The sequence below is a fragment of the Dryobates pubescens genome, chromosome 8, assembly GCF_014839835.1.
Source record: "Dryobates pubescens isolate bDryPub1 chromosome 8, bDryPub1.pri, whole genome shotgun sequence".
Taxonomy (NCBI): domain Eukaryota; kingdom Metazoa; phylum Chordata; class Aves; order Piciformes; family Picidae; genus Dryobates; species Dryobates pubescens.
This window is the reverse complement of record NC_071619.1, coordinates 35814530-35838519: the sequence shown is the minus strand read 5'-3', so window position 1 is coordinate 35838519 and position 23990 is coordinate 35814530. Positions and strand designations below refer to the sequence as shown.

At 40.1% G+C, this 23990-nt stretch overlaps 1 protein-coding gene across 5 annotated transcripts in view; it reads left to right on the top strand.

Annotated features, from left to right (window-relative positions):
* The window catches only part of ZBTB20 (zinc finger and BTB domain containing 20), a 554111-nt gene that overhangs the window by 278955 nt on the left and 251166 nt on the right, over positions 1-23990 (top strand). For all 5 annotated transcript variants that reach the window (XM_054163730.1, XM_054163732.1, XM_054163729.1 and 2 more), the window contains one exon: positions 16754-16817. The gene's annotated coding sequence lies outside the window, so the exon portion shown is untranslated. The remainder of the gene's footprint in view (positions 1-16753; positions 16818-23990) is intronic.

The following is a 23990-nucleotide window of genomic DNA, read 5'->3' as shown; positions in this document are numbered from 1 at the left end:
CAGGCTTTGTCACATTCTAGCATCATACTCTATGGCCATACTTCAGTGTCACACACTTCAGTTCTGTCATCTCCTTTGGCAGTTCTGATAGATTTGGCTAGCAAGAAAAAAAGGTTGAGGCAGTCTAAGTGATGAGACAGAATACCTGAATCTCTGTCTTGTGGTGTGGGGAAGTGTGGCATGCTGGTTTCTCCTCATGTGAAGGTGAATACCCCCATTTATCCTCTAGTAATCTGAGAAAAGGTTGTTTAGTCTTAAGGCCTAAGGAATGTTTGGTCTTAAAATTGCCAGATTGACCTGGATCTGGAGTTGCACCTCATTCTTTCCCTCTAGGGGATGGTCTCCTGAACTGGCACAGTGTGGCTTAACTCTGGCTTTTTTAATGACTAGCCTGAGGGAAGGTGCTAGTGGTAGCAACAGGGAATCAATCTACAGACAGGATGGCAGTGATTTCACAACTGTGCCAAGTAAGCTCATGCAGTAAAAACTCCAGGCAAAATAACAGCAAAAACTGCTACCGCTTGCAAAGCTACAGCAGCAGAATAATGTAAAGGAAACTAATTGTTGCATACAATCCTCTTGACTAGGCAGCCTGCTGAATAATCAACCTTTCTAAAGCCAGCAAAGCATATTCATGTAGTTGTTTATGATTTTCTTTGTGCGTGTGTCTTCCTTTATGCTGTGTATACCACATATGTTTATATTTATACAAGTCTTACTGTCGAACAGAAGCCTACTGCAAGCATGCATATTCTTGGGTATGCCCGTATGTGTGTTTATATATGTCTGTATATTTGTGTAGATGCACACACGTGTGTGTGTGTATATATGTCTGTCTGTATGAGAAACAGATGCACTGTAGGCAGATAAAGCAGATAAATATAGATTCAAATAGAGGCATAAGCCTATAAATATAGGCACTATATAGAGGGAAAGCAAGCAGATCAGCACAGTTTCATTATTACTTGCATTCTGTACAATAAAAGAGTAGCTGACACTGAAATGTCTGAGGGGATGACACTGTTGGCTCTCAGCAAATGTAGTAAAAAGGTAAGAAAACTTCTTTCCATTATGAGCAGCAATTATGACAGAAGATTTCCTGTCTCTAATCATTTTCTTAATACAAGTCGTGTAGTTTATTCTGAGGTTGAAGTCAAAGATTGGAAACAAAGCATAACAATTTTTCAACCTGGTCTATCCTATCCTATCCTATCCTATCCTATCCTATCCTATCCTATCCTATCCTATCCTATCCTATCCTATCCTATCCTATCCTATCCTATCCTTCTATTCCATTCCATTCCAATTGTAATTTTACATTACAATAAGTAAATAACATCAAAATCCTGACCCCCAGTCTGAGCAAGTGCAACCTCTAGTTTCTATTTTACAGTAAGCCTCACACTCTGTCATTGTCAACTTTCTGCTTATCCCATAGAAGAGATCATCTTTGCTTCAGGTCCTGCAGTCTCTCCAGATGAACTTGGGTGGCTGAGTGTTAGGAAAATGATTTAAGTCCATTATAAAATTAACTTTCAGCAGTGATGTTGTGAGTGTGCATATGTATGACTTAGCATTCTCTTTGCAAATCTCTGATGTCTGTTTTAACATTCAGCTTTCTTTTTGTTGTAGCAATGTACCTTTGGCTAATCTATAGCTGTAATAAAGTAGTTAAAGCCCAAAAGATTTTAATCTTACTAGATATAAAGGAAACATTGCAGCTGTTCAGAGGTGGCTTTTGAAGTAAAAAAATCTTTTCTATAACATTTTGAGGAGAGTGTTCAGGTAAATCAGAATTGCTGGGAAGTGCCATAAAATTGCCTATACTATGTTTTAGAGGGTTTGTATTGGTTTGGGTTTGGTTTTGGTTTGGTTTTTTTCTTCGTAGAGTACAGTTAGTATTGATGTGTTTATAGCAAGAAGCTAGCAGCTGAGAGTTTGGCATTTTCTATCCAGCCTGCCCACATGCTTAGAATGAGGTCTTGCACAACTATTTTTTAAAGACCTATGTACTTGTTTCCCTGCTTGCAAGTAGAATTGAGAATAATTATGTCACAGAGTTGGGTAATTGAATAATACCTTATTTTGTTAATAGAGCTCATGATTTCGTTGGAATTGCTTATGGAGCAAGGTATTCAATCAGAGTTTAATTTTTTTTTTTTTAGAAAGTGCACTGGCAGTCTTGAGGAAAAGAAAAGAAATAACCACAGAAAATACTATTGCTGTGTTGCAAACCCTTCATTTAGCTTTAATTTATTTGTTTTAAAAGCATTCTATTCTCCTGTAAGTATTGCCAAATTCCTGTATTCCAAGGAACTCACAGCAAAGCAGAGGAAAGACAAATGCCAGCGTGCATATATTCATACTTAGACCAACAGTACTCAATGCAACAAAACATAACTAAAGACAGAAAGTTAAAGTGTCAGGTGGTGGAAGCCTTGTTCTGGTACTCTGCTCAAGTAACACTATTTTCCTTAGAATGTCTAGTCTCAGCTAATTTTTCTCTGTAGATGAAAAGAGAAAGGCAGCTCAGAACATCTGGGTTCTGCTTCTGAACTTGTTGCATGGTTTGGTGCAAGCCAGTTTTTACTCACACTTCTCATTTTGGTATCTGAGAGTAAGTACTTCCACATGCACTTTTAAATGTTATTCAGGTTAGGCCCTAATTTCCAATCACCTATGTGCTTTCTAAAAATCTAACCATTGAGTCGTGAAGTTCTCTGTGAAGATAATTATTTTTACACTATCTATTGAGATACCTGAACTAAACACAAAAAGGAGCCTGAAGTCCTAAGTCTATGAACAAGGGGGAGTCTCTAACTGATGTAGGATGTGTTGGCACTTTCTCTTGTCTTTGAGCTAAAGAAAAAGTTTCATGAAACGGGGACCTGCATGCTCGTTGTAACTGTGGCAGCAGCAGCAGCAGCTGCTCTCCCCTCTGGGCTGGAGGATGTGAGGACTCTGGGCACAGTTCTCACATGGCTCATGGGCACCTTGCCCTCTGCAGATTGGAGACTTCTCAGGAGAGCATGGTACCTGGTGTGTGAATATGTCTGAGTTACTCAAAATCCCACAGGATAAAACCTGTGTTGTTTCAGAGTGATATTTGAGAGCTATAAGGCAAATGAATATGATAAATTATAGTACTTCAAAAATTAACTGGCCTAACCAGTAAATTCCTCTGAGTCCCTTCGAGATTTTTTTTCTTCTTTTTTTAAGTGTGCTGAATATTAGAACAGCCAAACATGCTTCAAAATGAGATTTTGATTTTAGGCACAAACCCAAACATTAGGGATTGTTGAACAGGGGTTATACTGAGCTCCCAGTTACTAGAGAAAGCCCTTTCAAAATCCTATAAGGGAATGTCTGGAAGGGAAGTTACACTATCCCAGAAAGCATTCACTGAGAATTTGCTATTTTATTTTCTCTCTCCCTGCTCCTTTATATCTCTAATTCTGATAAATTAATAATTCTTTACTGGATTAGATTACAAGATTAAATTGTATTTGCAGTAGGGGAAATACTTTTGGGTTTAAAAAAAAAAAAGATTCTTATTTGCTCTTGTTCTGAAACCTTGCATGTCTTAATTCCAGTGTGGCTCAGATCATTGTAGCTGATTTATAGTCTTGAAAACTGAAGTTTATTATGGAAACTGACATAACCTCTATTATTTTGGCAGACATGGCAGAAATGTCCAGAGACCTTGTTTTCTGACTGAGTTCTTAGCTGGTCTCCTCAGACTTTGCTTCTGAGTCTTTGCTAATTTTACTGCCATTCATTTTGACTAAAACAGTCTTGGAAATACATCAGTCTGTAGGAACCATTAGGAAATAGCACCATTACACATGTTTAATAGGTTGGTTGAAGGGTGGGGAAAGTTTAGTCACTTCTGCTGTGTCATTGTCATTCCAAAATAGAGGAGTCCAAAAGGTTCATGTGAAAGAGAAATCAGCGGGAGAAAAAAATTAAGGTAAACTGCTACAAAAGTTACTTTGTGAGTTTCTTTCTTTGCAAGGAAAGTAGTGCTGTAGAAGGTCTGTTAAAGGTTTATTGATTCTTTAACTAGCAAGAAGAGATGGCAAGCATCTCAAATGTTTGGGTGGGTTTTTTTGTGTGTGTCTGTAATTTTAATATTCTTTTATTATTCATTTCCCCATTAAAAGCCCATGGCAACCTAGCACTGTGCTTATCTCCTGCTACAGTCATTAAAAAGACAGAAACTGTATTGAGAAACATTAAGCTTACATGCAACGACATGAAATCCTAGGGTAATAACTTGTTTATACTTTAGTCTCTCCCTTATGATACAGTCTTTACTGAGCAGTCATTTGATACGTGCAAATGGCATCTACTATTAATGGACATGATAATAAAAAACATCAACAAAACCAACCAACCAAAACCAACCTAAAAAACCCCTCCAGACCCACTGTCTAGCGCAGTAAAAAGATGCTACTTTGTAGGTGTGGTGTTGTCTCAGTCCAGAGAGGGAAAGAGACTCAGTTCTTTTGAATATTCCCATGTTGTGAAATTAGAGGCACAAATGAGGCCAAAATATCAACAGCTAGACTATTTATTACACAAATAAAGTGGATGGATCAGAAGGGGAGAGGGAGAAAATAGAGAGGGAGAGAGAGGAGGAAAGGAATTATCTTACCACACCCCTCACCCCCAAGACAGTTTGAGTCTGTGGAGGAAAGGTGCTGCAGCTTTGGATATAGAGGAGATGTTGGGTCTGTAGAAGAAGGGTGCTGTGGCTTTGGCTGTAGAAGAGATGTGGTCCTCTGAGCAGCCTCTTCAGCTTCATGAGTTGCAGCAGGTGGAACTTAGGACACGGAGAGAGGGTTCATCTTGGTCTGCTTTTTCCAGGCTCCATGGTGATGTCTCTGTCATTTTTCTCTCCTGGTATTCTCTCCGGTTTTCTTCAGAGCAGCATTGTCCTTGTCTTTTCCTTCTCTCATGTTTTCCTTCTCCTGTGTTTTCCTTCTACTGAACCAGTAGTTGCTCAGATCTTTTATACAGTTTTTAGGTCGATTGGCCTCTGCCCATTTCCAGGACAGCTGCAGTCTTGTGAGCAATCCTTATCCATGCGCCTTCCCGAGAGTCATTCCAGTGGCTCTGCTCAATACACATCAACTATTGTCTAGGCAAGCAGCAAAGGTGATTTTATCTTTGTTGAGTCACATCAGAAGAGACAAGATTTGGTCTCTCACAGTTGTCTTGCAGGGAGAACATAACAGGGACTTGACTTAAAGTGTTACATAGTAAAAGATTGGGTTTTCTTAGGATTTTCTGTATGCATCCAAGACACTCTTTGTAAAATATTTGGTAGGATTTTGTAGCTGTTTGGACTTCTAAAAGCTTCATTGTTTTCATCACAACAGAAAACTTTTTCTGAAAACCTGAATCTAGCTAGTATTGGCTTTATAAGCTATGGATAAATTCAGATTTTCAGTTGTTAATGCTTTTTGCTTTAATACTTCAACATCTCCCTTTTTAAAAATAATTTGAATAGCTCCCTTTTTTACCCTTTCTCAGAAGTCTCTGGAAGTTCTTTTTATGGGTTCCCCTACCCCCTCCATTTTCTGTGTACAAAACAGATGAACTTTTGTTTATTCAAGTCTTCCTGAAATTTCAGATTAGGTAAACATTAAGAGTAGAAAACTTATATAGTGAAGTTCCCAAGATTTTTGATTATAATGGGAACTTTTATCAGCTTCAGTTTATAGCCCTCAAGTACAAAGTATATCAGAATAAAACTCCCTAATTTGACTCCCCGTATTTTTAGGGGATTCAGATATCTGGTTGAACTTGATACATGTAATCCACAACCAGTTGCTTATATTCTGTCATGCAAACAAGAGCATAAATATACATGTGCCCTGGACAATGATGGAGCAAGCACAGCAGTGTTAGATCTGTTACTGATATCTGAGATTCATTTCCCTTAGCTGGTATTTCTTTGCTTTCTGTCTGTATCTCTTCTGTATAACATCTTAGGGCATTTTAAGGTTCTACCCTGAATCCCATAAGATGAGGATCCAGACTAACTTCAAGTATATAAATGTTGAAAAATGTTGCTCTTCATATGCAGACTATTCAGGAGAGTGCAGACATTTTTTGATAAGCTGACCCTACAGTCCAGTCTTCCTGAGACACTCCCCTTGCATAGCATCAGAGTATGATTATGAAGCAGCAATTCTAGTGGACCACATAACAGTGAAATAGAGTTTGTGTCTTCTGTCACATTTCTTTCCCGGAGTGTTTTCCTGGTGAGCATAGAAAACATGCCTGAACAGGTTTTGAGCTGACCTCATCTGTATTAATGAATGCTGAATACAGGTTGCACACCTAGGTCCCTCTTTATGAAGACGTTAATCATTTCCCTTAAGACAAATCAGACGAGTTAGGTTGTAGCCAGGTGGGGATTGGTCTCTTCTCCCAGGCAACCACCAACAGAACAAGAGGACACAGTCTCAAGCTGCACCAGGGGAGTTTAGGCTGGATGTTAGGAAGACATTCTTCACAGAAAGAGAGATTGGCCATTGGCCCAGGGAGGTGGTGGAGTCACCATCACTGGAGGTGTTTAAGAAGAGACTGGATGAGGCACTTGGTGCTATGGTTTAGTTGATTAAATGGTGTTGGGTGATGGGTTGGACTTGATGATCTGGAATGTCTTTTCCAACCTGGTTAATTCTATTCTATTCTGTAAAACTTTTTTTGGTATTTTCAATGCAATTCCAGTTTTGTGCAAACCAAATGAATAAGAAGATGTAAGAACATGAATTACTGTTGTATATTTCTAGCAGCCCACCAGAGATCCTAGTTGCATGCTAACTGGTAGTACCATAGTTAATGTTAGTATATGTTGATCTAGGGGAAAAAGAAAGAAAGAAATTAAGAAAGAAAGGAAGGAAGGAAGAAAGGAAGGAAGAGAAAGAAAGAAACCATAAGAAACCATCAGGAGAGTAATCAGAAGCATTGCATATCTGTGGAATTTGCTGTAAAGTAAGGGTCGCATTTCATATCATACAGGGGAGGTGCAGGGTGTGTTGTTTGCTTGCGTTGTTCATTTGCAGCCTATAAAAATGCCTGACACCACACCTGTAAAGCAAAAAAAATTATTTCAAATTATGTAGAATTTGAAGAAAAAGATAATGGGAATGCATGTCTCTCAGTAAAAAATAATGCAAAAGAAATTTCAAGGGCATTGATAGTTGATTTGTTGTCAGCATGTTCCCTTTCATTGCCGGTACTAGGCTAGGTGTCTGCCGTGGCTTGTAATAGAACTCCTTTTAGTCTTCAGTCTTGCAGTGTGCTTTAGAAACTATGTTAACAGGCTTTAGAATCCCACTCACATTATTAATAAAATGCTCAGCCCAATATGAATAACCCTAATGGATACCCAGCAGTCCAGTATTGTGCCAGCCTGTTGGTCTTTCCTTGCTTTGTAGGACCTTATGTCATGTGGGATCAGGGGGAATTTAGAAACTCATGTCTCCCCTTGGAAGCTGAGAATTCAGTAATTCACTTGTGGGAGCAAGATTTCACCTTGGTGGCTGAATTCCTATTACAGAGCTAGGGGCCTGTCTGTGTCTAAACTGAGAACTCCAGGTTTGTGCTTGTGTAGAAAATGGAACAACAAAGATATTTTGGCAGGCCTAATGAGTGACCAAAATAGGTCAAGTGTTCCTTGTTTTCAGTCTCGAATTCCCATATTCCCATGTCACCTTACCACCTCAATAAATGCAGGGCTTTGTATTACATACCGTGCATTGTGCCAGTGATTTCAGTGCTCCTATAAGCCTGTAGGTCCTGATTGGAGTAAATCAGAAGCTGATGTATGGTATTACTAAAGAAAGAGTTCTCTTAGTAACCTTATAAAGATGCACAGGAAGCTTTGTAACTAGCACAAGAAGTACCACAGTGGCATTAATACTTTTTTTTCCTTTTTTTTTTTTTTGGTAGTTTCTAATAGGATTTGAGCCTGGATGTGGGAGGGGAACTTGTTTTTGGATGGAGAAGTTCGTGGGATTTGTTAAGCATCCACTCTTCTAGCAAAGGCCATGCAAATGAAAAGATTGGGGAAAAGCATGTTTAGTTCCGAGGAGCATAATTCTGTTCCTAAATGCTTTGCTTCCCTCTTTCCATGGCACCCCTCTTCACACATACCTTAAACCCGCTTCTCACCCCTCTGCATTTCATCGTCTGTGTCTCTCTCTTCGAGCTCTGAATTCATTATACACAGTGGTGTAAATCAATAGTAAATGCTAACCGCCCACTCTGTGCTCAGTTACGCAATATCGCATACCGTGTACACAGAGACAAAAAGGGAAAAAGCACACACAGGCTTTACATTCAAAAGCTCTTGCATAATTTTGCTTTTCTACAGCCAAAAGGGGAAAAAAAAAAAAAAAAGGGAAATAACAGATGGGGAGACTTGCAGTTTTTTTTTCCCTCTTCTCAGACTGTACCGAGAGGAGTTAGTTGAACATCCATGGTCATTTCTAATTGCCCTGTGCTGCAGATAAGCAAAGCAAACTTGCTTGTGCTTTAAAATAAGACTTCTTGGTGGTTTGTGTTTTGTTTTTTTCCCTAGCTTCCATGATGTGGTGCACTTTTCAGGTAATATGAGACCCAAAAAAAAAAAAAAAAAATCCAAAAAACAACCAACCCAACAAACTATTATGAAGTGCTTAAGGCTGCATGGGTTATTTGTTTAGCCGTAATGGAAAAAGGGAAAGCAAACGCTCACTTTAACTGCTCGGTCCGTGTTGCAAAGCAAGAGAGGGGCGAATAGTAAGGGAGGTTGGATGAAATTCTGCGGTGTGGTTTTATGCCTTTCTGTAAAATCTTTTTGCCTTTCTAAAAAGCAAAAAACAAACCCTCACCCAAACCCTCTCTCTCAATGCAATATTTATGTAAAAAGCCAGTTATGTAACTCTCGCCTGCCTTTCGCTTTTGTTACCTCTCTGGACTGTACAGCTCTACTGTTTTTCCTCACGACAGATTGTATTAAAACCTGCAAATCCTGATGAAAGGAAAGAACGACCGGGTGCCCACAGCACAGACTTTAATTCGAGCCTTTTTAAGGGCTTCAAGCTGGAAGACAATGGTTCTATTTAAGATCTGTTTTTTTGGCTGGAGGAATTCTTATTGAGTATTTTCCTGTCACAGTGCGCTCTGGAACATCCCTGGCTTCTGCACAGTGTTTCTGTCTCTCTTCTCCTCTCTCTTCTCCTCCCCCCAAAACTTTGGATATATACAATGAAAGCTTTTTTTCCCTTTCCTCTCCTGACCTTAATGTGACAGTCAGGTCAGTCTCTGTGTAACAGCAGCAAGTGCAGAAGTACAGTGACATTTTAGATCGTGCTGAACTTGATTCATTTTTATTTCATTTAAGTGATTGATGTCCATAAAGATTCTTTTGGTTAGAATTGGTGAGGATATTTTAATAGATTGCTGTCAAATGCAAACAGAAAAAGCTGTAACTCTGCTAAAAGACTGAAATATGAGAGATTTCAGGGGTTCAAAAAAGGGAAGAAAAGGCTCAGTACTAAGAAGAGCTCATACTTTTTGGTTGCAGGGAGAAATTATTCCTGTACTTATTGCAACCAATTTATTCCTAGTTGTATCCTCTGAGGATCTGACCTGTTTGTGGTTATGAGCGTTTTATTGGGGTTTGTTTTCTTTTGCCCTTTACAAGTCGTTCTCTGCATGTACATTCTTGGACAGATTCTTCCCTAGTGTAATGCTGCTAATTCTGTTGATATTACGTCAGGAGTCTATTAGGTCAGTTATAAAGTTATAGGGCTCGATTTTCAGTTATTTTTAAGTGTTTTTCTGGCATTGGAAAAGAGTCATAAAATGAGCCCGAATGAGAATTATGCCCACTCCAGGCATAATAGGAAAAAAAAAAAATAGTTAAAGCTGACATCTTTCAACAGCAATCCCTGAGACAAGCTTTAAATGAAATAGGGTTTTGTGAAAACAGGAAGTGGAATATTTTAAGCTCTATAAGTATATTATAAGCTGAATATTTCCCAAGCTGCCAGGGAGTACGTGTATATTCAAAAGGGCATTGGAACACCTGGATTCACTGCCTGATTCTGAAACCAGCCCTTGCTTTGGCTCTGGGCAACAAAAGCTGCTTCTGCCCCTATTTCTGTCTCAGTACAGAATCTCTTAGTAGAAGGTATATGTTTTTTTGTGCCCTGCACAAATATTCTAACATTATGTTACTTGTGTTTATGCAGTGGATTTAAATGTGTAGGGAGACAGTGTTGAAATAATTTGGAGAGGTTAAAAAAAAAAAATCATTCAAACTTAAGCCTGGTATTACCACAAAGACCTGCTAGAAATATTAGCTGGAAAGGAGAAAATGACCCTGGTCATCAGAAGATTAAATTCTGGAAGACTATCCTGTAGGAATTACAGGACCTGGAAATCTGTGTAGTTGTAAAATGGGGCTGAATGAATGTGTCAATAGTAGTTTACAACATGGTTGCATGCAGTGAGGGAGAGAACCTCCTTGAAATCCCTTATCCCAGAGTCCCTAATATTGTCAACCCTATATAAAATGCTTGCAGGATGTAGCCTGTGTTTTACAGAAAATATGAGAAATAATTGTTGCCATTTAACTTAATCAAAAGAGTTGTCCTATGCCTTTGAATGAAAATTATTATTGCCTGTCTTCTTGGAGTTTTAGTCTATAGGTTTGGGTTTTGTTTGTTTTCAGTTTGGTTGGTTGGTTTTTGTTTGGGGTTTTTCGTGGTGGTGGTTGTTTGGTTTTGGATAGTTGGTTATTTTTGTTGTTGTTGATGGGTTTGGGGTTTTTTTGGTTGTTGTTTTAGGAGTTTTTTTGTCTTTGGTAATTACAATGGAAAATTATTTAGAATGTGTGTACAAATTCTAATGACTTTCATCAGTAGACAAGCAAATTTTCCTCTTAAAGGCATTTGCATGCTTTTCGGTTACTGAGGAGTTTCTTTGCATGCCACTAGGTTACCTCCGACTTCCTTGAATCTTCAGTCCCCAGCTTCACTTTCTGTGCTTAGGTGGACTTGTAGCAAGACTCTCACCTTCCTTAACGGTCAAACAAATGATTAATTATTTTCTGACTATTTACTAATTAAACAAGTTAAAAGAAAACTTGGAAATGCCTGCTGCTGAAAGCCTGGTTATATATACACAGTTGAACAGTGACCAGAATGATGGGATTTTGTGTTTTCTGCAGAATGGAAATCTAATTTTAATTTATGGAGGAGAGGGCGATTTGACTTGACCAGATGCTAGACATGCAACCTGTGAAATTTCTGTCTTCTTAAATTCATAGGAAAAATAGGCAAAAGGGATGGTTTGAACAGTTTCTGAAATGAGATGTTAATATTCAGTTTTGATGAATAAGTGTTCATTTCACAACTTAAAAAGACTGGTATTTTATTTTTAAACATAAGCTGTGTGAGTCCTGCCACTATGAAGAGCTGTGCCTTAATTTTCTTAAACTCAAGTTTATTGTTTTGAGGAAAAGGTTAAATATGAACCTTAAAGGATTAGAGAACAGGGGTGGGAAAAAAAGACAGAAAGAAAGAGAGAACTCTGCATTAATTTTTATTTTAAAAATTCATTATTTTTCTTCCCTGGCACATGCTTGGGGTTGGATATATTCAAAAAATAACTAATATGATTTAGCTGTATCCAGCAATGTGCTGAATTAGCGACAGCAGTCTTTTTTTATCTAGTAATTATTCTGCAAGATTTCCTCTCTCCCTCCCTTCCTCAGAGCAGTACTTTTTGCAACTGACACTTTGGTTGAGGTTTATGACAGTTTTGTATCCTTCACTATCAGTAATTCATTGCCACTGCCTTCAGTAATTTGACGAGTCTTTTTGTCTTGCAGAAGTCCCTAAGAAGTGAAACAAGAAGCATTATTTTTAGAGTAGTTGCCATAAAAGTATCAGGCCTAGCCTCACTGAACGTTCCTCAGCTCCTCCTTTCCAAAATTACCGTCTTAGACATTCACAGCAAACAAAGCAGAGAGTCCATTTCTCCCACCCAAGACTCTATGTTCTTTTCTATGCTGTTAAGCTCGGTCTGTGCAGGTGGGCCTCGACACACACAGAGAAGTGTGAAATCCAGAGGTGTAGAGGAATTGTCAGGATGGGCACAGTGCTTTGAGCAGGGTTGACACCTGGATGTTCCTTGCTCTTTCTTTCATGCTGTGGTTATAGTTTACTTCTTGTTGCTAAATGAAGAGGGCTCTGGGCTGAGTGAGGAAAAGGCAGAGGTACTTAACACCTTCTTTACCTCAGTTTTTACTACCTGGAAAGAACGTCTACCAGACAGCTGGCCTGCAGAACTGGCAGAGGGAGCCAGGGAGCTGCATGGTTTCCCTTTGTTCCATGAGCAAGTGATAGGAGCTCTCCTCAGCAGCTTGGACCCCCACAAGTCCATGGGACCAGATGGGATCCATCCTAGGGTGCTGAGAGAGCTGGCAGATGAGCTGGCCAAACCACTCTCCATTATTTTTCATCAGTCCTGGCTCACTGGAGAGATCCCAGCTGACTGGAAGCTGGCCAACGTGGTACCCATCCACAAGAAGGGCCGGTTGGATGAGCCAGGGAATTACAGGCCTGTCAGCCTGACCTCAGTGCCAGGAAAGATTATGGAGCAGGTCATCCTGAGTGCAATCACACAGCACTTAGAGGATGGCCAAGGGATCAGGCCCAGCCAGCATGGGTTTAGGAAGGGCAGGTCCTGCCTGACCAACCTGATCTCCTTCTATGATCAGGTGACCCGCCTGGTGGATGTGGGGAGGCCTGTGGATGTAGTCTACCTGGACCTCAGCAAGGCCTTTGACACCGTTCCCCATAGCAAGCTCCTGGCCAAGCTGTCAGCCCATGGCTTGGATGGGACCACACTGCGATGGGTTAGGAACTGGCTGGAGGGCCGAGCCCAGAGAGTGGTAGTGAATGGTGCCACATCCAGCTGGCAGCCAGTCACCAGTGGTGTGCCCCAGGGATCAGTGCTGGGCCCCATGCTCTTTAACATCTTTATTGATGATCTGGACGAGGACATTGAGTCCATCATCAGTAAATTTGCTGACGACACCAAGCTGGGCGCAGGAGTTGATCTGCTGGAGGGTAGAGAGGCTCTGCAGAGGGACCTCGACAGGCTGGGCAGTTGGGCAGAGTCCAACGGCATGAGACTGAACACATCCAAGTGCCGGGTTCTGCACATTGGCCACAGCAACCCCATGCAGAGCTACAGGCTGGGGTCAGAGTGGCTGGAGAGCAGTCAGGCTGAGAGGGACCTGGGGGTGCTGGTCGACGGTAGACTGAACATGAGCCTGCAGTGTGCCCAGGCAGCTAAGAGGGCCAATGGCATCCTGGCCTGCATCAGGAACAGTGTGGCCAGCAGGAGCAGGGAGGTCATTCTGCCCCTGTACACTGCACTGGTTAGGCCGCACCTCGAGTACTGTGTCCAGTTCTGGGCCCCTCAGTTTAGGAAGGATGTTGACTTGCTGGAACGAGTCCAGAGAAGAGCAACAAAGTTGGTGAGGGGTTTGGAACATAAGCCCTACGAGGAGAGGCTGAGGGAGCTGGGGTTGCTTAGCCTGGAGAAGAGGAGACTCAGGGGTGACCTTATTACTCTCTACAACTATCTGAAGGGAGGTTGTAGACAGACAGATGTTGGTCTCTTCTCCCAGGCAAGCAGTACCAGAACAAGAGGACACAGTCTCAGGCTGCGCCAGGGGAGATTCAGGCTGGATGTTAGAAAAAAGTTCTATACAGAAAGAGTGATTGCACATTGGAATGGGCTGCCCAGGGAGGTGGTGGAGTCGCCATCACTGGAGGTTTTTAGGAGAAGACTTGACAGGGTGCTTGGTGCTGTGGGTTAGTTGCTTGGGCGGAGTTGGATTGGTGATGGGTTGGATGCGATGATCTTGAAGGTCTCTTCCAACCTGGTTTATTCTATGTATTCTATGTATTCTATTCTATCAGTGTGAGCCCTGCAAGACGATGTACCGCGCAGTCTGTCATACACGCTTTGGGAAAGGAACGCGTCCTCATTTGCTCACGCTTTCATTTCCTGGGCACCTGATCTCGTCACTGCCAACTATGGAATGCTGGTGGCTAGGGTGGGAAGGATGGATAAAATCTTTTCACTTTATTGATGTGAAGGCTTTAAACCAGCTCTTTACCATGTGTCCTTTATACCTATAGTATAAAAGACAACAGAGAGCTAGACTCAGTAATCCAGAAAGGGTGCTTCAGGGTAAAATCTTGTAAGAAAACTAAATGTAAACAGTTCAGTTTCTGTGGGGACTCAATTTGGGGTATTATTTCATAATTTCAACTGAAAAAAAACTCTGACTTATTTGGCTCTTTAGGACACATGATGAAACTCGCCACTTTAGGGAAGTTCTCGCAGGGAGAGTTTGCCTGTGTAAGCAGCAGAGAGAGGACTGTTCACTCCTGAGGTTTTGCTGATCTGTGTGTGACTGATGGCAGCAGAATAGATGGACTCACTGCATTGACTCTATGTGTGAACAAGGGAAAAACACACTTAGCTGATAATGTCTTCGATAACAACATATAGTAATGCTCTTCATGGAAAGACTGTGCAAAGACATTAGCACAGAACAGTGCAAAAAACATCTGAAACATTCTTTGCCTCAGTTTTCTCAGTTTTCACTACTTTTCTGATTGCAGTTTTTATTAAATATCCTGGTTGTATTAGGCTAGATAGATAGACAGATAGATAGATAGATAAAAAAATATATATCTCACAGGATCACAGGATGTTAAGTCTTGGAAGGGACCTCTGGAGATCATCATGTCCACCCCCCCTGCCAGAGCACAACCATAGAATCTAGCACAGGTTGCACAGGAATGCATCCAAATGGGTCTAGAAAGTCTCCAGAGAAGGGGACTGCACAACCTCTTTGGGGAGTCTGTTCCAGTGCTCCGTGACCCACACACTGAAGAAGTTCCTCCTGATGTTGAGGTGGAACCTCCTGTGCTGTAGTTTATATCCATTGCCCCTTGTCCTAAAATATATAAAAAATATATAAATACATACATAAATATAAATATATATAAAAATGCAATATATACATAAATATATATATTTATATATAATATGCTATATAACAATATATAATACATATAAATATTATAATATAATATGTATATGGTTAAATATTAAATATATAAACATATTTTAATATATATTTAATTACATATATATATATAAAAAAAAGATATTTCAGCCTTGTCTTCTGGCATCCATCTAAAAACACATTTCTGATTAAAAATTGTCAGTCACTGCCGAGGCTGGAAGCGGTCTGTTCTGCTTTGAGGAGAGGAGAGGCAGACCCATAATGGTTGCTCAGGCTGTCATGTTTCTGAGAATCAGCTGTTTTTTTCTTTATACTGCAAAGATTAAACAAAGAATGTTAAACATTTCCCAATTTAGCATTTATAATGGGAAGCGGCTGTAGGGCCACAGCCTGCTGCTGCAAGGGCAGGCGTTCGTATTAGGAGTTGCTTAAAAAGACTTTTTATTTTCTTTGAAGGCCTTGTCCGTTTCTCTTGCACCCTGGCTGCTGTGCTTTGCAGTCAGGTGGAGGCAGCTTTAATTTTTTTCCTTTCATTTAAGTAGGAGCTAATTTACTTTTGGAAATGAACATTAATGCAGCTCAGCCATCTGCAAAGTAGAGGAGGAGTCAGTGGGTTTCTTTAACTTTTCGAATCTCTATGATTCTATTTCACACCAACAGGCAAGCAAAAATTACCTTCCTGAGCTCCTACTAATAATGTGTAGCATTAATGATCTAATGTCTTAGCTTCAACTCTTCACCTGGGTTTCCAAAAGATACCTGTTGGCTGTGTTCTTTATATTTCCATCCAGCTCAGGAGCTTTGAAGAGAAAAAGTTGTTCTTGAGTGCAGTGGAACCACATATTTTGACCTAGCTTTTTCCATAGCATTTCATTAGGGATTACGTGGACAGCTGAGATTTTCTGTTCCTTGTATTAACAGTGCTCAAAGGTGACTGGTAAATGGGGGGGAAAAAATTAGGAGGGAGAAGTATTTTGATAGTTTTATTGGGGTTATCAGCCTTTCTTATTTTTGTTAGTTCTACCAGAAGAGTCTATATTCAAAACATAGACATTGCTCAAGCTTTCTTAGCTGAAGCTGAGGAGAATTTCAGTTTTATGCAACTACATATTCCTTATCAGAATGAAATAATTATTAATGCAGTTAGATGTTTTTGGTTTTTTAACAGTCCTTAGTCTGCCTCTCCATTTCAAAAGTTTTTCAGCTAGTTTTCAGAAATTCAGTAGTTCTCTGTCATCATATGGGACCAGGTTGAAAGATCTTATATAATTAAAACTTCTTCTGAAAAGTAACATTAAAAAAAAAAAATCTCTTTTTATGCATAAATTGTCCACACTATAAAGAAATGAGCTATCCATTTTCTGCCTTCTCCAGCCTACCTGCAAGTATCTTTTTATCTAAAGGAAACAGCCTTGCACTCAGAGCTCACAAAGATTCGTGTACTACACAGGTATCTAAATGAGTCATTTTATTGGCCTCTTATGGCAGCTTAAATACGTTCATAAATGTTTGCTTACCTTTTTGTTGCTTAAAGGAAGCTTTTTACAATTTATTCTTCTGGAATAAGTCTGGAGTTTAAACTGGAGTTTAAAAAGCATTTCGATCTTCTTGTGATTGCGTTTCTTACAGAATGTTGGGATTTGTGGACTGTGCATCTGTTTAGGCACGTGGAGAAAGACAAGACTGAGATCATGTAAGTCATGAAACGGAGGGGGAATAATCCATACTTTGTTCTCTCACCATTTTTACAATTTCTACCCAGATGCAAGTAATAAAAAAAAAAAGGGGGGGGGAGGGGGGAGGAGGAAATCTAGTTAGCTTTTATTTTTAAAGTGATTAATGAAAAGCAAAGTTCAAATGAGGCCACAAATCCTGGTGGTGCACAATGGGTTGATTTATTTTGTAAATAGACCATGGATAATTAACCACAAAACAAAACTTTTTTTTCTCTCTTTTTTTTTTTTTTTTTTTGAAACTTGCATAATGACACTGGTTTCTTTTAGTTGCACTGGGTTGCATAGAGGGATAACGACTTATTCACAACTGGTTGCAACTGGTTACTGCCAAGAAAGGAAAAATCCCAGAGCGGCTAGAGGAAAAAGGCTGTGAAAAAAAGCCCTGCTACAGTTGCAGTTTTATACTAAGGCATTTACTAATGACTACAAAATGGGCAAAGCTACCATTGTGCAAAACCAGCAAAAGAGTAGATATATGCTCTGATGATGCTTGTCGTGATATCCCAAACTTTGCCTTAAAACCCATGAGCAATAGTCAGCCCTGGGAGCTGGCTTCGTAGTTCAGAATTATGCATTGACTTCTAAATAGCATTAGCTTATGCTTTGTTAGAAGCTTCCATGATGTGTGTATCTTACTACTCTGGCACTGGGGGAAGAGTCTTCTGGATAGTCAAAACAGTCTGACCTGCTGCCAAGTCCTCTCATTAGCCAGAGAGTGATGGTAGCTTTTCAGATATGTTATACGGAAAAACTGCTTGCCCATCATCCCCCAAATTTGTCTCTTCGTATTCTATAGTCATCTGTGGAAGGGATCGCGCCCAAGAAGGAGAAGGTCCAACTTGTTGTGAAAGTACATTCACTACTAATTAAAACTACCAGCTGGGATTACAGCCCTGGAAACTGTAAATAAACTGGAGCATGAGATGTTCAGATGACAATATGGCCGCTTTTGTGGTGGTTTATATCAGCTGCCTGTACTCAGATTTGCTTATCTCATGCCGGCTTATAAGGGTGAAGAGGTTTAAGGAGGTAACAATCAAGATGTAAGAGGTTGGATTTGCCATGCAGACATTGCCTTTAAGGACACTTTAGCTTGCTCTCTCACACCGCAATGTGACTTAAAATACGTTTTTCCATATATATAAGGTCTGCGATTCACATGGAGCTAAAATCTGATCATGCTGCCTTCATGTAAGAGCTGGCTATTGGTGCAGCTGTGCTGTGTTTCACAGATGGTGGCTCTAAGGTACTTGCAGAAAGCCCTCTTCATTCCAAATAATAGCCTGAGCAGAGCTAGTGGATAAAAATGCTTAAAACCAGTATCGTTTTACATGCATTGAATCGGTTTATTGCAACAGTGTTGGAGACTGATGTTTGTCAGGGCTCTGTGCCCTAAATTCTTTCATACATGTTTGGGTTTTTTCTGCAAATTCGGTGTACTGCAGAGACTGAGGAGAGGAGAACCAGGTCACTAACATCAGACCATCACCTGCTATAAGCATGAGTTTAATGTAGATAACCAGGTATATGGGCTGTGTGTCTAGATCCCAGTCACACTCAGAGAACATCTGAGTCCCCACTGTGTTACTGACACTAGTAACTACAACACACGGGCTGCCACTTACAGTCTTTTTTTAGGCTAAAGAGTCAAGTTAAAATAGCACTTAGGTTGAGCAAGAGACTTCTATTGTGGCTGGAAGTCATGCTGGGGGCAATATTAGCATTGTACTTTCAAACAACATTACACTGAAGACAAGACTCCAAAAGTAAGTTAACTCTCTCAGATTCAATACCGTCTTGGGCTCCTTTTCAGGTTCTGTTGGAAGGGAAGCCAGCCAGAATCATAGTGCTAACTGCATCTGTCTGTTCCATGAGATCTCCCTTGTAATGCTCTTTGTCAGGCTTTTGCTCCTGGGAAGCGTGGCAATGTATGGTATCTACTTTGAGCTGTTTATAAGTTAGAACTTGATTTTATTGACTAACTGAATCCTTGTATCTTAGGACAGTCTTTTTCTGTGCTCTGTGTCATGCCAAAGAGACAGGGGAGTGGTGTTGGCATATCTTTTTATGAATAGGTCTGTCATTAAATATTTGAAAGAGAAACATCTGAAATAGATCTTGTCTGAGGAGAACAATGGGGCAACTAGAGAAAGCCAGTTTTCTCCAAACTTGCTTTTGGGGACTGGAGTTTAAGCAAACGGGGGGGGGGGGGGAAAGAACAAAGAGACCAGGTATTAGTGCTCAGGCTTAAACCCAACAAATCCTGGAGGTATGAAAGGAAAGCACAAGGAAAGCTGAGAGAAGGGAGAGATGATTAGCACAGGGAGGGTGTTGATTTCTTTTGTGTTTTGGTTGGTGTTTTTTTTTAATTTATCTGTTTGTTTGTTTTAGTAACTAAGACCAGCAAAGGGAGTGGGAAGCTGGTAGCAGAGGACTGAAAGTCCATCATTCAGAGCAGGCATTGTATTTAAGAAAAGGAAACTTTTTCCCTATTGTGAATCTGAGCCTGAGGATCATTCGCTGCTAGTGGTGACCATGCTAAAGCATGGAAGTGTATTTTTTGTTTACTCTGATCTCTACATCTGTATTTTCATTTTGTGAAGAGTGAGGGAGTAAGTCATCTTCCTTGGGCAGTTAGGCTCTGAAATCTTACTGCTAGGAAGGGGTTACTTGTTAGCTGAAGACACACGCAAGTTGAAGGAGAGTGTGTTCAACTGCTTTCAGACTGTGGAAGTTGTGAGCACATGGGCCCAGTGTGCAAAGCACAAATCCAGCAGTCTCCTCGGTGTGCAGCCAGAAGAGCTCTGTTAAAGCTAATTGTAGTTCTGGGTTTCAAACAAGCCTCTGTATTTCTCTCATATGGTAAATGGTAATAACTTATTTGTGGAGATTCACAATCCAAGCTCCTTTTATTTTAGCCACCGTATCTCTTCCCGGATACCACTTTTGAAATGTAATACTTTAAAAACCCACAGGTGAGGTAATTCCAGCAGTTTTCCCCAAGACTTTCCTGTCTCTGCTTTGCAAAGCATGGCACTATCATGGGTACATTCAAATGCTAGTCAGTGCTTTCATGAAGAACTAAGCACTACAGCTGCTAGAACCCTTGGACTTCTGCTTCAAGCAGAGTTCATAAATTTGCTTCGTATGAAACAAAAATTGTTTTGAGCTTGCTGAGATTCTATGTTGCAAAAAAACCAACCCCAAAACAACACCTTCACCAAATGACACAGGAGACAAACACTTCTCATAAGCATCTCAATGCTGAAGTAGCCATGGGAGGCGAGTTGCTGGGAATGATGTGCAGCTGTGGTTAAAGACCTAGCTGTACTTTATCTCTTCTGCTCTTCCTAAGTGAACAGTTTTACACACTGGCACTTGCTACTGTCTGATCAAGGTGAAATCCCTGAATTGTTACCTCTGTAGGCCAAGGTGCGTGTCACAGCTTCAGTCAAGTGTCATATGACTTCATGTTATTTTGCTTTTTATTCATGTAGAAATGTATGGGCAGTGATCAAGAGCTTTCTTAGTGGTTGGAGTGAATGGTCAAAGAAAAAGGAATTCTTAGATGCTAAGCATCTCATCAGGTCCTACATTTCTCTACCAGCGAAGTTTAAGCATATGGGGACAGAGCAGAAGCCACTAGCATTCCCTTCACTTTTCCTCACTCCAGATTCTTCTGTAGGACTCCCTGTGACTTTCAGTCTGCTGCTTTATCCTGCTCAGAACCGGTTTTGTTGCTTCCCCAAATGGTAATAATAATTAAGAATACTTGACCCAACAAGACATGTGTTAGTTGTTACACAAATGACTGTATGAAAAAGCCACTTACCTTTCATACATCAATAAGCTCCACCAAGTCTTGGACAAGAACAACCTGCCAGCTGGATTATTAATAACAATTAGATTGTCACTGATACATTGATAGCATTGCAAAGGTATTACAAGCTTCCGAGGCTCACTAAAGAATACTGAAGGTCAGGACTGAAAAAAAAACCCCACTGCTGGCATTCTCTTTTTTAAATGAACTAGTGGAAACACTAATTCATATTAAAAAAAAAATAAAATAAAGCTCCTTCAGGACTAATTTATTTTCATTTCATCTGGAAATATGATTAGCTTTTTTTCTTTTGGCACAGCAATGCTTTTGTTTCAAACTTTTCTTTCAAAACTGTCTTCTGTGTTCTCATATAAACTTTAAATCAAAACTGAAAGTACCAATCAAAACAAAATTATTTTGTCAAAACAAAACATGCAGCTGATGTAAATGATTATTTTTGTTTCATGGGCAACTTCGCAATGCAGTGTTTAAATCAACTGTGAACACAACAAGTACATTGCAAAGTCTGTAGTTATCCTCTGAGGCAGGAATGTTGGGTTGTGTTTGGGCTCTTTTAGGTGGTAAATAAGGGAGTACTTCATCAGACTTCTAAATCTGTTTTTTTGAAAAGCTATTAATTCTGTCATATTCTCTTAACAAAGATTGTTAAATGTGTGAGGACCCTGAGATTGTGCTGTGGTCTTCTTCTCTTGATGTTATAATGGGACTTCCTATATCCCTGGCAGTTAATCCAAACCTGTCTCTGCAGCTATATGTTGAGCTTCCCTCAAAACACTCTGTTTCTTCTCAAGGAATCTGGAAGTCTTTGATACCATTTCAGCTCTCCTAGCCTTCTGTTCTGTAGGCTGGTCGTGGACCAAACCTTTTTGAGCACTTTTCAAACTCTAGGTTCCTACCTTGCTGCAGTTACTTGCAAAACCAGCAAATAGTTGAATGTAATGATAGTGTGGATGTAGAATAGAATAGAATAGGACAGAACAGAACAGACCAGGCTGGAAGAGACCTCTAAGCCTATACAGTTGATACTGGTGCATTCACTGCCATTTGTCGCTTCCTAGATTTAATTTAAAGGGGACCTTCCCTTAGTCGAGTGTTTTCCAGTTATTGCTTTCAATCTTTCCTTGTCCTGTACAACACCCAAGATTTTTCTCCCTAATGTATTGAAGTTTTTCCCTCTCCATTCTCATGAATAATCCATATACTTGAATAGTAAGTTTCTTCTGGCAGCAGTCTTGTCCAAGGCCACAATATGATACATGCCTTGAAGGCATATTACTTTAGATTATGGGTTTGGCTAAATTTAAATTGTTCAGGATTGGCCTAAATCTGTCTCAGTGGAAGAGCACTCTGGGAAGAAAAAAAAAAAAAAAAAAGAGAAAATGAGTTTAAGGTAGGTATTTTGGACAAATAGAGCAAGTGTGAAGAATGAAAGCAAAGAACATAGTTGTTAATTGCTCTATCACTGGAAAATGTGAGGTGTCTGACCTTGTCTCAGAAGTGTGGTGATCCTTATTTTTTGAACAAGGACTGAGATACTAACCTTCATTAGCCTTGGTTATTCAGAACTGGCTTACTTAAAGTTGGCTAGATACAACAGTGTCCTATTCCTTGAGACTATCAGCAGTTCATGTTTTGTATGCTAAGGACAGAGCAGTCAATATTCAGTCACCCATTCAGTGGAAATTTTATCTCTTCAGGCTTTTCCATTCTTTAGACCACCTAACCAGCTGTTTCTTTTCAAACCTGGAAAAGCATATTTTGTATGTGGACAATAGTGCTGTTGGTTTGGTTACAGGCTTGTGACGAGGCAGGCAGGAAAATTTCCTTTGCCCAACATCTGTGTCCTGTATTCTTTAGATGGTTTTTTACATGACCAAACATGCAACCTACTATGTCACTATAAATTGAGTTTAGACTGAAGAAGGCTGATTTAATCTGAAAATTATATTTTGCACTGGTCTTGGACACGAAGAGCTGGAATACTGCTGTGTTTAGGCCTTAAAAAATATAACCTCCCCCATTTCTGAGCTTTAGAAATAAATCAATAAAACAGCTTGTGTTGTAGACACAATCACAATATTTCCTATATGCTAGTGGAGCAGCACACACCAAAAGGTAACAATATAAGCAGTAAAATATCCCAAGCAAACAGAAAGCATCTGTTGGTCTCACAGATCTAGCTGGCTAAATACTATTGGGATGTTGATTTTAGCTTACAATACCATTAATGCTTTGCAAATGTATATGTGCATGCTGAGGGCTGGCCAGGAGTTGGACTGCCTTTATAATGGTTATATTCAATTGCTGCGCTGTGCCTGCGTGCCTACAGATGTGTAAGAGGACAGGAAAGGTAGTCAAGAAAGTATTAGACCATGCAGGATCTGGTCTACTGGCTCTAGTCACAGGAGAATGTAACATGCTATAAACAGGATGTAAGGAAACATTTAGAAAGGTGTTTGGAGAAATCCTGGGATGTACCCAAAGTGTTTGTTATCTGGCATCCCACGATGATAGAACACATCAAGATGTGTTTAAAACTCATGCATCAAACTCAGAGATGCAGTTTAACTGGTAACATTTATGTCCCTAAAAACTTGTGAACCTAACAAGAAGGCTATCCTGCCTCCCCTTCTCATTCAGTACCTGTGCTTTTTCTCACTATTTGTAACAGTTGAACACTGACACATCTCTCTAGCCCTTCATTTCTATCTGATACTCATTGCCAGGCTGCCTTCTGAAAGTCAAGGCCATTTCTGCAGCGTGTGAGTGAAGGTTCAGCAGTTAAAGACAGGCCGTGTCACTCTATGGGGTTTGAATGAATAGTGTTTCACTGTATATGGGATTTCTTGTACAAAAATTATGACATTTCCTTAGAGCTTGTATTGAGCCTGCTTTAAATTCTGCCCTTGGCTTTAGCAGACTGGAGATCAGGTCCATACTGGAAATTCTCCATTCAAACTGCCAAATGCAGTCAGAACCTGTGACTGTCATTGAAGATTTTGCAACCTATGCTGCCCTCATGCCAGAACTAACACTTGTAGGGCTGCTTTGATTGCAGATACAGAAATTAGAAAACTTCTGATGGTAACTAGATATTGTTACTTGAAGGAAATCCAGCTTGGAGCATGAGCTTTGGAAACCTTGAGGTTTCCTGAGCTGCTTTTTGATCTATCCTTACCATCTCTAGAGATAAATGGGCCCTTTGGCTGGAAAATCGAGACTCTGATCATTAATCAGAAAGGGTTCCTAATAGGAGGACATTGCCAACACAAAGAAGGCAGCCCCCTTT